General features: G+C 34.5%; 1 protein-coding gene across 1 annotated transcript in view; it reads right to left on the bottom strand.

Moving 5' to 3' along the window:
* Positions 1-2,864, bottom strand: part of LOC129803168 (serine proteinase stubble) — a 29,058-nt gene extending 26,194 nt beyond the window's left edge. Inside the window, exon 1 of the mRNA XM_055849538.1 lies at positions 2,075-2,864. The gene's annotated coding sequence lies outside the window, so the exon portion shown is untranslated. The remainder of the gene's footprint in view (positions 1-2,074) is intronic.
* Between the last annotated feature and the right edge of the window lie 7,865 nt (positions 2,865-10,729).

The raw sequence follows: 10,729 nt of genomic DNA on the forward strand, positions 1-10,729 counted from the left end.
AAAACAGAAGAGGAAGGAATAGTTCACGATTTAGTGCAGAATATAAAGTTTGCGAATATTGCAATTGTTACTCATGAATTGCAAATTATTATGAATATTTCTTTAGTAATTGCTAAAGTCTTAAAAAATACTCGTCAAAAGCAAAAAATACCAATTTTGTGTCAGCAAGCCTCTCCCTTGACGAAAGCTCTTCAGGTGTTAACAATTAAAATTATTCGTTTCTTGATAACAGGTACAAAAAAATCTTAAAAACTACGTAAGAATGTGAAAATTATGCATAAACATTATAATAAATAGGGTGGAATCACCACTTCTCGCCAGTGCCCCACTTTTCGCCACTTATATTGAAATCGCTATGTTTCGCGATTTGTGAAATAAATCAGCCGGAGAGTTCTTTGTATTTTTACAGTTGCTACAGTTGCTTTTTGGATTTACGATTTTGATATACTACCAAATATACTAAAGTGTCATCAAATTTTCATCTAGCAAAAAATACCTTCTTGGATAAATATTTTGTATATTGAATATTTAATTACACTTGTGGAATACATAAAATTTGTATTAAGTTAATTAATATTTCATTTTACATTATTTTTATATAAAAATGAGGCATGACGAAAAGTGGTTATCTCCTGGAATTGATTTTACCACCTGTCGCCATCTATTTTTAATAAGCGTCGCTAACTTCACTTCGTAGATTCTCAGTTGTCAAATCTGCATTGTTTACTTTCTGCAATAGACCTATAATTTGATTTCTCAAATAAAAGTGAAGGAAAATCGTTTAAAGCGAGTAATAATAAGGTGATCATGAGGAAAAAGAAATGCTGAATGTATTATTTTTATAACATTGCCTAAAATAATCGAGTTTGGACCTTTTCAAGTGGGTGGCGAGAAGTGGTTACAAAACTGGCGAAAAGTGGCGACGAAGTGGTTATTTTTGCATTGTTAATAAAAATCAGTTTTTTAAGTAGTCCAGCGTTAAATTCTAGGACAATTGTTTTCACTAATCTAGAGCCAATACATCTAAGTAGTTTTGTGTCAAATTTGAGTTATTTTGTAATAAGAGTTCAAAAGTTATAATAAAATTAATTCTTCTTTTTCCTAAACATGGCGATAAGTGGTAACTCCACCCTGTAAGGTCTAGAATTATCGTAGAATGATATAAAAAAGATCAATAAGGTTAATGTTCTTTTTTCGCCTTGTTTTTCTTTTCTGAATTCTTGTTGGCATTTCACATTAAATTTTCTTAAAAAAAGCACAGGATCTATGAAACTATGAAAATTTCACAAGAAAATATATTGGTATTGGTCCTAGGATCCTTGCCACAGTATTAGAAAATAAATTTGATGAAAATTAGCTTTTTTAATTTTCCGAGAAATTCTTATTTCGTCAATTTTCACGATATAATACAAAAACCACAAGAAAATGTGAAAAATATTTGTTGAAAAAATGGACTTATGAGAGTCTTAGAACTGTCGTAGTTTTGCAAAATAAAAAAACAATTGAAATTCAGTCTTTTACATAATTTCTCTCGAACTTTTTAGTATATATTATATTATATTAAAGAAAAACTGGGGAGTTTGAAAATTTAAACAGTTCTCCAATCAGTTCTTGGTCAAATCTTCAAAATTTAACAAGAATTTGTATGTTTAAATTTTTAAATATTTGGGGACGGTTGAAACGTTCAAACAGAGAAAGTGATAATAATTAATAATAAATGTTTCCTACATAGATGATGCTAAGAATGTTGGTCAACTGTATGTTCATCAATTATCGCAATAAATATCCCCTTGAGGAATTTCTTTTTCATCACACTACGAATGCTCAATATATATAATTTTTCGAAACTCGCCACACAGGTATATAAATTTGATTCTTTCATCTTCTTTTCACTAGAGTACTTTGGCTAATTTACCACATCGTTAGTAATAAATATTTTGCTTGATATTTTCTCTCAAGCGCACTTTAGGTATGATAAAATAAGATGATTTTTCACTTCAAATGCAGCACAGCAGGAATTGTTAGTTGTTGCACAGAGAGTGGTGCAAAAAAAAATGTGAATTCATTAACATACCCCACACATAGACGAGGTGCAATCAGCACAATTCAGTGGATTTTGTGTTATTGTGAAGAACACCTCCTCCACCAGCCTCTATGTCCAACAGCCACTCTCTCGGAAATAGCCACGGATCTTCTCTATCTTAGGTTCTTGCACACTGATTTAAACCCAACGCACTTTGGGAGAGAGAGAGAGGAAGGTGTTGAGGTTGGAGCAATTTCACTTGCGAAGATTGATGACTTCCAGTTGGAAATCAACTTCAGGCTTTCCCGCCCTATCCCGTACAGAAAATATCACTCCTTGCCTCTCGGAGTTGGTGACGTAGCACAGAATGGTCCAGAGTCAGTCACGCACTTTGCACTTCCACGAGGATCGATCGGAATTCACTGGTTCTGCAGAATCCAACACACACATGCGTATGCAGCTTCTCGGATGTCTCTCCCCTGCGAAAGGCCACCTCGCAGGTGAGACGAGAATGCTGGCGAACTCGACAGATCGTCCAGTGATCCCTAACAGACACAACTTGCCCGCAATCTTTCCCGTTTTCCCTTCTAAGATTTCTATTATTACTTTTAACGGTAAATCTTTGAAACTCCAATTTGAATATTTAAAAAACGTTAATCGCACGCGACTACCCTTTCCCTCAGGGGTCTCTCCCTTCTTCTCTTCTTCCGTTTCCGTTTGCAATAGGGATTGGGGTGCTAAATTCACGAGCACCTCTGCAGACAGACAGACACCGACTGAACTAATTCACATCTATCGGCTTACTTTTGACTTTGACGAGTCTGTTGGTGCTTCTACCAGTGTGTTTGGTATCTCACTCGCGCTCACCTCTACCCAGAGAGATGACTGGGGAGCCCATAAGGTGGGGAACAGGTAGAGAGCGAGAGAAAAGAGTCATACTCACTGTCTGCAGCACGACTTCTTCCATCATCGCCAGGTGGTCGGCTTCTGATCTTAACTGGTCAATTGCGTTGGGCTCACTTGGGGATTTCCTAATTTATTCACCCATCATCGCAGGAAATCGAGGGGCGAACACCAACTGAGAACTCAGGTACAATCACCAACTGCCACTGATTTGATTTCATCATCCCAAGGGAGAGGCAAAGGGTGTTTCTGGTGTACATTCACCTCGGAGAATGAGAAGCAACAGCTTGCAACAAAAAAAAAAAGAGCTTGCAATATGTTGATATAACTTATTAGGAACAGAATTAAATTGCGGTATAACATTTTTAGGAGAGAAATTAAAAATAATTGAATAAAAGAGAGAAACTTCATTTTGACGGTTGATATGTTCCGAGGAAAGTAGTGTAGTTTCAAGAAATACCTAATTATACAGCAAAATAAACTTAATGGGCAAAATCATTCTAAATAAAAATTTCGTTTTGAGTTTTACTTTCACGGAAAAAATAACTCTTTCTTCTGAATTTCGTCAAGCAAAATATAAGAGATGGTGGAACACATTAATGTTACTTTTTTTTGAAAATATTTATATTTAAAATCGTTTTACAATGAAGGAATTTAGAGTTTGAAACTGAGCTATGTCAAACTTAAACTTTGAAAATAGGGTACACGGTAAAAACTTTTGGACACTGACCAAAATATTGGAACAAGTTTTCCTTGGAACAATTTTTTTGGAATCAATTTGTACATAGAGAAGATATTTGTTTGTTCCAATATGTTTTCTTTACAGTTTTGCTACGAAATATAGTTACAATTTTGTTAAATTTTTTTTGGAACCGTTTTGATACAGTGGAATGTCTACAAATTTGAGTTGATTTCATTTTATACAAATTTGTTCCTGGAAGTTGGAATAGAATTTATTGCACTCGGCTGTTTTGTTCCCATTGTCAGGAACAAATTGGTGCATTTTCTTTATAACAATATTATTCCTACATCTGTAACATATTTGTTCCAAAAATTTTCGGTGTCCGTGGACGAGGTAATTTCTGGAACGAAGTTGTTACTCATATGGGTAATCTTTTTGTTCCCATTGTCGGGAACAAATTCGTGTAAAAGATTTCGTCTTACAGTTAAGGCCTATACTTCAATAGAGATGGATTTCGGTGGCGAAAGTTCATAAGGAACATCAAATAAAAATCAACTTAAGAGTGTTTTATTCAGACGCGTACATGACGAAATCATATAAGAGTACTGGCAGCAGGAGAGAAAGGGAATCTCGAATTAAAAAAGTAAAACCATGTAGCACGAAAATTGCCAAAGATTTGGCGTTCTCCTTGTTTCGGTGACGAGTGACTGATTGTGAGAGGAGGGATACGATTTTATACTAGACGAGCTGTTTTTTGGAACAAATTTGTTACTAATATTGGGTATCTGTTTGTTTCTCCTAGAAGATACAAATTTATTTCAAAAATTTTCGGTGTCCATGGACGAGCTAATTTTTGGAATAAACATGTGCCAAAATTTTTTACCGTGTATTTCACTCAGTTATCTCTGTTAAGAGTACAGGTTCAGGGCAAGTAGTTTAGGCATTTACATAACCTTATTTATAACTACTTCAGAAAGATGTTTGGGGTTGGTATCGAGACGTTTCAAAGGAAGATCCTGAATTTGTTTCAATTACCTTGCCCTAAGAGATCAACGTTGCTTCACAATAGCTTGTATGTTCTTCTTGGGTAACCTTGCTGTATTTTAATAGTCATTTTTAATTTTTTTACTTATTAAATGAATACTCATTCACAGCGAGAATTTGATTCCCCAATGGTGTCTTGGATAAAAGGTAAATGGAACTCTATTTGCACTAAAACTCGTTGATATTCGAAGAATTCAAACTCAATTTCGAGTTTTCAAAATAAATTTTCGTAAAAACTAGGGAAAGTTATGAAATATCATACTAAGAAGCTATTAATAGTATTACTCAGTGATTATGAGGGGAATTTTAGTAAAATGAGTTTTGTTATTAAAATTCCCACAATAAACCCAAAACAGATATACATTTTAGCACCCGAAACACTTTGAAATTCGCACAGGGAGTAGGGGAAAGCTTTCAGGCTTTGCACATACTCTGGCTTTGAACATTCTAATTTTTCCCATAATTACCTTAAGGAATATGACCTATTTTTTCAGAAAATGTGTGACTTAAGACTAGATATTAAAATATATTACCACAAATTGATCAGATTTTTAAATTACTATAGGAAAATATTATGCTTTTTATGTGTATTAGGGGTTAAAGTTACCCATTTTAATATTAATTTTACCCTTAAAAAGACCTAAAATTGACAATAAAAAATGTTGATATATTTTTACACCTAAAAAGTGTTAAAGTTATGAGGAAAAAAAGTTAATCACACTCCCGTTTTTCTCTCAGTGTATATACATCAAAATTGTGAATCGTGATTAATGTCCAAAGCTCCATTCTTTTACATTCTAAGTTGAGAATGTTTTTACACCAAAAGAGATTACAGAAAAACTTTTGTGGTGTACATTGTATCACTGTAACTGTGCTTCCTTTGGCTAGAAATAATGTCCTTCCTGTCTCAATAAATATCTCTCAGAGACACTAATATCTCACATTAGTGTTTGTTTTTCTTTTTTTTTTTTTCAACGAAAAAAAAACAGGCAGAAGCCACGATACTTTCCATGAATTTATTGGAGCATATTTGTTAATTTCTTCTCTCATGAGTCCGATTGCAGTGATATGTTATACACTAATTAGCGATGAATTCATTAAAGCACCTTTCTAAGAGGTATTTGGTCAACAAAAAAACAACAAAACCAGAAGCACCTCCGCTGATTACCTTGCGATGAGACTCCAGTGTCTGGGTTCTGCCCCTCCTTCCGTCTTTCCGAGCTCGTGATTTTGAACCGCATGAGAGAAAAAAGATGCAACAATGTGCTCCAAATTTTTTTTTTACATCTTCCAACTAGTAGAAGAGAAATATAAATTTAATTGGATTTGATCTAGCAAGTGATGGCTTGGATCATGTAAATAAAAAGAGGTAAAAGTGGCAGTGAATTTTGGCCAATCCTCCAGATGAAAATGGGATCACCGTGCATCGTCCGAGTGCTTGTGTGTTGGCTGTGTTGGATAAAAGAATTGCTCTCATGCGCGACGCTTTCTACACACCGCAGGGAGAAATTAATGGCAATAAGATCTTCCACTTTCCCCCCTTGTGGCCTCTTCCGTCCCTCAGGGGCCCCACCCTGCCCACTATCTACATGTGTACTTAATGTATTAGCGACTAACCTGGGCTTGAGGTGAACAAGAGCGAGCGAGACACCCAGCAATTGCATGCTGCCGAGGAAACTCAGCAGCAGCATTTATTACATTCGGCCGTTTTTTTTTTATTGCTTACCTCTCTTCTGGGATGCCGTGTGCTTCTGGGTGTCTCCTCTGCTGTTTCACCTTCGGCCACACGGGACATCGCTGAGGGTCCAGCTACTGACCACATGACGCGTACCCCAAAAACCATCTTATAGCCCATTTAATGTGCCTCGTTCAGAAACTTTTCCAACAATTTTGCCATTTTCACCACTTTGCATCAATGTAAGAATGACTTGCAAATTCTAAAAGTCGTTGCACCTGATGCTCAGATAACTACATACTTGGGATCTTGATAAACCGACTTGTTGAACGAATCGGAAATAAATCATTTTTTCAATAAAGATACTCATTTTTTTCTAATTTTAAAATCACGGTCAAAGATTCCCAGGATATTAAAATTAGGAAAGTTTTACAAACAAACATTAAAGTTTTACGATCCAGAAAACTAATACGTTACGAGTTAAATAAAAATCTTTAATTATCATAAATCTATGGTAAGTATGAATACTTTTTTTAACTAGCGAATCACTCCGTTTCTCAGTGCAACTCCAATATTATAGCTCCCATAAAAATTTCACTATATATTTAAACAAATTTATGTACTGATGTATGGGCAATAGTTCACGGTGATGGACTTATATTCCTGCCAGCTTGGAATAACTTTCTAGACAGTGCTATATGTAGTTTATTTTTATAATTTTCTCTCCCGAAGTATATGCTTATGTGTAGATCTATTTAAAAGGATCGAATTGAGTAAACTTTCAAAGTAACACTGTATGGTAGCCTTAAAAGGTCTTCAGATTAGAGGTTTAGCCCAGTTCTTGAAGGACTCAAAACCCTAAATAGCAACCAATTTTATTGTTTTTTCAGAATCTAATAGATCACATGTCGTTGCAATTCTAAGTTATTTTTCCCAAAAAATTCTGATTGATAAGAATTTAGAGCACTTAAGCCATATAGCTAAGTCTTAGGTCTGGAGCCCGTATTAGCTTTAATCTCGGAAGTAGCACAAGAACTATAATTTTTATCCAAGTAGGGGAAAGCTTTAATCGTTCGCACATACGCTACTTTCAAACACTTCGTATTTCTTCCGTATTCGTTTATGAATCTTACCTATGACTATATATTTCAATAGCTAGTCTTAAATCCTACCTTTCCTGAAAAAATTGGGAGTCTAATGCTTTTTTCCTAGTTTCAGGAAGCAAAAATTAAAAACAGGTCCAAAATTGTAATTTCAATGTGTAATACTTCATACGATTTAGCACAATTAATTTCACTTTTCTGAAAAACGACTATCACACGAGGTAGAGTGGTTATTAGGGTTTATATTTTTGTAAAAACCTTTTGGGCTGGAGAAGCCCCTTTTTGTGGGTGGAAGAAAATTCACAAACTTGACTCACATTGATCGATCGCACATCGAACACATTGCTTCTTCGCACATTTTCCAGGAAACTTCATTTTAGATACGATCCCTCATAATCACATCTATTGTAATCTACCGATGTGATCCACCACTAAAAAGTAAAACTTAAAAATCTTAAAGTTGATAGACAAGAAGTAATTTGACTCAAATAGGCCGCAGTTGAGTAATTTTTAAGCAATTTTGCATTTCTTTGGTGTAAAAATATTTTTCAAGCCTGCACAAACTGAATGTACAATGAAAGAATCACATCTACAATAAGCTCACACAGTTTACACCTGGTTTTTGAGAATCTTTGACATAACCTCACTTTTGTGTTGTTTTTCATCTCAAAGAAAAAAAATTGTCCGTGAGAGATTGTTTTGTGAACATTTTGGCCTGTTCACCTGCTGAAGCTCAATATCTGTGCTAAATCCCGATTCTTGTAGCTGTAGGGACAGAGAAATCTTCAATGATGCGCATTCAAATGTTTTTGAGCATATCCGGCTCCGTAGAGGAATAGTGGAATCTTATGCGGTCTTCTCGCTTGCAGAGTTTTAGTCAATTTTTTAGCTTAAAAGACTTATTGATTAGTGTAAAATTGGTGATATTTGGACTTTTCAAGAAAGTATTCACCAGATTTACCATTTCCAGAGTGAAATTCTCATGGAATAAAGCAAAAAAGTGGTTTTTAGTGTTATGAAAATATGTCTTAGAAAAGTTCCAAAAAAGTGATATTAAAACGTTTTACTCCTTATAAAAACGGTTTAATCAAGTAGATTAGAGTTCCCTTCAAACAATGCTGTGCAACTTTTAGTGTCCGGTGCAAAATTTAAGGTAAAAATAGGGTATTCAATGGTGACATGAATCGTGTGCGAAGATGGAAACTTCATTGAACTTTCGCACAAATCGTCATTAAATTTTCATTTTCCTCTAGAGGAAGATCTGAGGATTTTCTGGGATAATCTGAGGTGGGATTATGAACCCTATAAGTAAGAGATTTTTTTGGCATAGTTGGAGAATCGATACGGTTTGCATGGTAGTCAGAAAAAATCACTGAACTTGAGCATCATATTTGTGTGCGAAAGTTCAAAGCCTCCCCCTGCTCTAAAATAGTTTTGTAAAACTTATAATAAAGTGGTCTTTAATAGAAAATTGTTGAAAAAAAAATAAGAAGAAAATGTCTTAAAATTAGAGAAATGTAGTTTTTTTCATGTTGATCAAACCATTTTTGAGTATAGAAAGTCAAACGACTTGTAATCTACAATTTACAATGCAGTCCAACTTTTCCCTGTTGGCCAATTAAAAAAATACCATCTGAGAAACAGAAAAATTGGATGCTAAACTGTATCATGATGGTCAATTTGATGTTGAGTGAGTTGAAGATGAGCGGAAATTAATCATTTCCGAGAAAGTAAGCAACTATGGATGTTAAAAATTTGTGCCTTTCGATTGCAACGAAAGAAATCCCATTTCGTGTGGGAAAATTGAGCTTGTCCCGTGACTTCTTCGCATATTTGAGACCTCTCTCCATCTCCTTCTCTTTTCTTGACCATCTTGAAGGAGCTCACTCAATTGAAACTCACCTGCACGGCATTCACAACAACAAATTTTTTTCAATTTTTCGTACAATAATCTCACAAGAAGCCACCAAAGTTTCCTTTGGGCACTTCTTTACTCCTTCAGACCATTCTTAACTGCCTTCAAAAGTTGCTTCAAGATTCAGAGTGGTTGTTGGACCTTTTTCGGGTGGAATATACTGCAGGGTCATCAACCCCAAAAAAAAAATTGCGGCTCCAAGCTACAATTTATTGAGCCCTTTTTTCGCAAATTTGCACTTATGTTGCGAGGCCCATCGTGTTCTCAATTGCTGTAGCAAAAGCGTCTGATGAGATAAATAGCCAAGAAAATGCGTTCATATGAAAGTGTGAGAATCCATTGGCAAGTGAAAAAGATCTCTAAAAAGCAGACAATTGCACTTTCTTTCCATCTCTCGTGCCTTCTGCCAGCATCTCGCGCAAATCCCATTCTTTGATGGGAACGGAATCACGTTTGTGCTAAGAGAAAGATCAAATACGAATCAATTGTTGAGGTGAAATTGATTGATTTATCATTGAAATATGCTGAGATCAAAATCAATTGGATCACTGGGTTTTTCTGCCAACAACAATTGCTAATAAGGTATTTTTGTCAAATATGCCTTCACTCTGAAAAGTAAGTGACTTTATATCAGGATAGAATTTAAAATAAATCAATTTATGTGATTATTAGAGCATACCATAAATCAGAAAATTTCTTCTAGAAATTAGAAAATTTATTAGAAGAATTGAATAGATCCTGCAAAAAACATACATAAGACTCTCACTAATTTGGTTCTATATGGGTTCTTTTAAGATCGGGATACTTTTTAATTCGAGCGGCAGTTAAATTTGAAAAAAGCTTATTTATATCTTTCAAGACTTTCAAGCTTGGTTATGATTATCGAATGAGGCAAATAAACTCAAATTTGCAATAGTTCTTCTTAATTTGCGTTATGATCTTTCAATATTTAGTTGTTTTATAGAGTTTACAATAATGTAGCTGTGTAAAATTATTATGAATATGTAGATGAAGAAGAAATACAGTAGGTGCCAAAAGTTTGTTGCCTCACCAGTTTGTTGCGGGAAACCAGGTGTAAAAAATGATATAAAAAATTAATTTTTCGAATTTTTCTTTTTGAAAATTAGTTGTCTGTAATCCGTAGATCTTATTTATGTATTTCGAAAAATATATTTAATTTTATTAGATATAAAAAATAATTGTTTTCCAAAAGTTGTTCATTTTTCATGCGTCAAAAGTTTGTTGCCTCATTAGAAAAGTTACTAAAAAACGAGTCAAAAACATGCAACTAACTTAAAATAAATCGGCTATATTTTGATTTTATGTGATTTGAGAGGCCATTTGTGGATTTGGACATTTCTAAAGTTGTCTATGGTAAATCGAT

Source organism: Phlebotomus papatasi, chromosome 2 (assembly GCF_024763615.1).
Source record: "Phlebotomus papatasi isolate M1 chromosome 2, Ppap_2.1, whole genome shotgun sequence".
NCBI lineage: Eukaryota > Metazoa > Arthropoda > Insecta > Diptera > Psychodidae > Phlebotomus > Phlebotomus papatasi.